The sequence below is a fragment of the Nicotiana attenuata genome, unplaced genomic scaffold (assembly GCF_001879085.1).
Source record: "Nicotiana attenuata strain UT unplaced genomic scaffold, NIATTr2, whole genome shotgun sequence".
NCBI classification, from domain to species: Eukaryota; Viridiplantae; Streptophyta; class Magnoliopsida; order Solanales; family Solanaceae; genus Nicotiana; species Nicotiana attenuata.
In genome coordinates this window covers 354,605-358,154 of record NW_017670829.1, presented here as the reverse complement: position 1 = coordinate 358,154, position 3,550 = coordinate 354,605, and positions in this window count along the sequence as shown.

Here is a 3,550-nt window from a genome sequence, read left to right as displayed (position 1 = left end):
GCAGTGGCTTCCTTACTTGAACCTCCTAGGTTTTTCGATGTATAGACTCTTCCAGTCCTAGTCATTCCCTGTGCCATGTCAGATTCCTCTACCTTGGCCTTCCCCTTTCGCCGAGCCTCAGCGATATAATCTCAGGGTATTGCTTTAGAGTTGAATCGGGGTGTGGTTGATACTGTCATAGTGAAGGGTGTGACCACTTCTACTTCAAATGGAGTGGGGTTGGCTGCGGGCGGAGCCACTTCCACCTCGAATGGATCTGATGTAGTTACCTCAACCTCGATCGGTGCCTCAGTCTGAACCACGATAGGAGTAGTGTGACTGCGACCTTAGAGTCATCGCCTTCCCGAATAAGCCTGATCGACCCTTCAAGGTCCCGTTCTTCATTCGTTTTTATCACATGTATACCATCACTTCTGTGATCGGGAAGAGGATTGTTGCGGACATTAGGTGAGGTCTCCTTTGCTTGTATGACCTTATTGTCAATTAACGTTTGGATCTTATCCTTCAATGTCCGGCACTCAGCTGTGGTGTGCCCTTTCATACCGGAATGATACGCACAAGTCTTGTTCGGATTGACCCACTGGGACGGGTTTTCTAATGCCACTGCGGGAACAAGAGTGACATAACCGGCAGCTTTCAACCTTTCATATAATTGTTCAATGGGCTCGGCAATGGTGGTATACTGTCTGGGTGGCTTGCGGTCAAAGTTTGGTTGTGGTCTTGGATAATTTTGACGAGCTGGTGGTGATTGGAAGTGGGATGGTTGGGAGTTATATGTGTGATGGACAGAGGCTGGTTGGGAGTATCTGGGGGATGAAGGTTGATATGTGGGCGGTGGTTCTTGGTACGTGGGTGGAGTTGTTTGCTATGTGGGTGGAGGTGTTTGGTATGTGGGTGGAGGTGTTTGATAGACAAGCGGGGATTTTGGGCCCTGGGCTACCATTACTGCCCCAACATCTCTCTACTTCGATATGCCACCTGACTGTAGTGCTTTATTTGTGGCTTGCAAAGCCTCGAAGTTAGTTACTGTTCCGCTCTTGATCCCTTCTTCAATCCTTTCTCCGAGCTTGATGATGTCAGAGAATTTGTGATTTTCGATAACCATCAGCCTCTCATAATATTGCGGGTCCTGTACCCTGATTTATTCATTTGTTCTTCATTCAAAGCAGGCCTGACCTTGGCGGCTTCCGACCTCTAGCGGGTAGCATATTCACGGAAGGTATCAGTGGGTTTCTTCTTGAGGTTCTGAATGTAGAAGACATCAGGTGCATTCTCTATGTTGAACCTGAACTGGTCCATGAAATCTGACGTCATGCTTACCCAATTTGACCATTTCTTGGGATTTTGGCTGATATACCAAGACAGCGCATCCCAAGTAAGGCTCCTCATAAAGAGCTTCATTCGGATCTTTTCATCTTTCCCGACCCCGACAAGTTTGTCAAAATAAGTTCTGAGATGAACCCTGGGATCACCTGTACCATCGAACATTTCGAACTTGCGAGGTTTGTACCCATCCGGCAGTTCGACATCCGGCTGTATGCACAAGTCCTCATAGTTTAAACCCTTTATTCCTCGATCGCCTTCAACACCTTGAACTCGACTTGTTAACCTTTTAAGCTCTTCAGCCATGTTCCTAATGAGCAGGTCCTTTTCGGTGGTTTCTGGCGCACAGGATAGTGGCTGGGTAGAATTGGTACAGTTTCCACGTATATGGGATTGCTCTGATAGGTGCCAGGAACTTGGGTATAGTGGTGGTCATTGGTGGAGTTTTGTGGATCGGGAATGAGTGGTGGTGTATTTTGGGGAGTGTGGTAAGTGGTGGCTGGTGGGTAATGAATTGGTTGATGATGTTGTGGTGGAGTTGGCATCGGCAATGGATTGATATTTTGTGGTTGGGGTGTATTGATTTGGTATGGTAGGATTTTGTGGCTGTTGGTTTTGTGTGTTTTGAGGAGGTGTTGGGTTCTTTGCGTTCTGTTGGTGGATATCAGGGACATTGAAGGTGAGTGACAAGTTTGCCAAATTGCGGACCTGCTCAAGGTCTCCTTGTGGTTCTAGTATCCTTTGTTCAAGTCTCAAAACCAGGTCATTTGGGGCCGGAGTACTGCGGCCGTCGGAGGTCTCTGCGTTCTCAACGTTTTCCTTTCGGATTCCACTTAAATCGTCCATCTTTGCTTTCCCTCTACTTTTTGTGTTGCTTGGAGGAGGAGGAGGTAGAGGGCCTCTGGATCTGGTGTGATATGCTGATGAGGCCAGTATGATTGAACCAACCTAAGGGGATGGGAATAATAATAATAAAAATAAAAACAAAAGGTGAAAAGTTAGTGAGGATACTGAAATGTGTATAGTATTTAAACACATATTGTGGAAATATAAATTCGCGTCCTAATTTGGGAGCCTTGTTGTGCCCGAGGTAAGCCTAGCGACAAATAGATTTGGAGAACTTTTAGTGCCAATAAATGCTTTTTTCCATAATGTAAGAATAGATGAATCCCAAAATGACACTAAGATAATAATAAAATAAGTCACTACTGGCACTTGGCCTTATTACATTTTTAGAAAAAAAAAACAAAATAAATCTAGCCTATTTGGTCTCGGAAGGACATTCTTCAAGCTGAATGCTCTTGTTGATCAAATCCCCCAGTTCGCGTAGGCTCATTAGTAAGAATGCCTTTGCCGACTGTCCTTCTTCGTTTCCCTCAGCGTTCTGGCAGTCGGTGACTCTCTTCCTCACTTTCCCTTCCAATTCCAACAGACTGTATTCCAGATATTCAAGCTTCTCGCTAGATTTGGTGGCCCTTTCTTTCCATTCATTGATTTGGTCATCCGATGGAAGATTCCTCCACCAGCCTAGCAAGAGTGAGGGTATAGTAACCATACCGAAGCTGGGGACCTCATGCCTCATTTCCTGCAAAACAAAAGGTTAGACCTTACCCCCACTTGACTCGACTATTTATACATTTATGATCAACATATCGGCATTTAGTTCTCCAAATTAATGCTCAGAACGTGGTTGTGTCCGTTGGGATTATGGAAAACCCGATGGACTTTGGATAAGGCTTATCTTAGAGGATCATTATGTGGACAACATAACCGATTCGACTATGTTAGACCATGATGCATGCACAATTTTAACCAGAGTAAGGTTTCTATGGGGTTTTAGACTGGTACCCTCAAGCGGACAACTTGAGGGGGAAGGCACGGAACCGTCGACTACACCGCTGATCGACTGGAAAAACAAGGAGACAAGTCAGTTTTCAAGGTAATAAAGGAATCATAAATGCTCAAAATAGACAGCTAAATTCAAATAAGGGAGAAGGGTACGGGATAAAGCATGCTTGGACTAATTCATAAGTTCGTTATGGTAAGAGCCTAAAAATATCCCCAGCAGAGTCGCCATGCTGTCGCGCCCCCTTTTTTTTCCCCTCTCGCGGGGAGAAGTCCAGGTTTCGACATTCACGGGGTGTAATGACTCATTTCCTTTTTGGGAATTGGGTATTTGAAGAGTCGCCATCTAACGGATTATGGTGCGTTAGGGCACCTAGAGCGA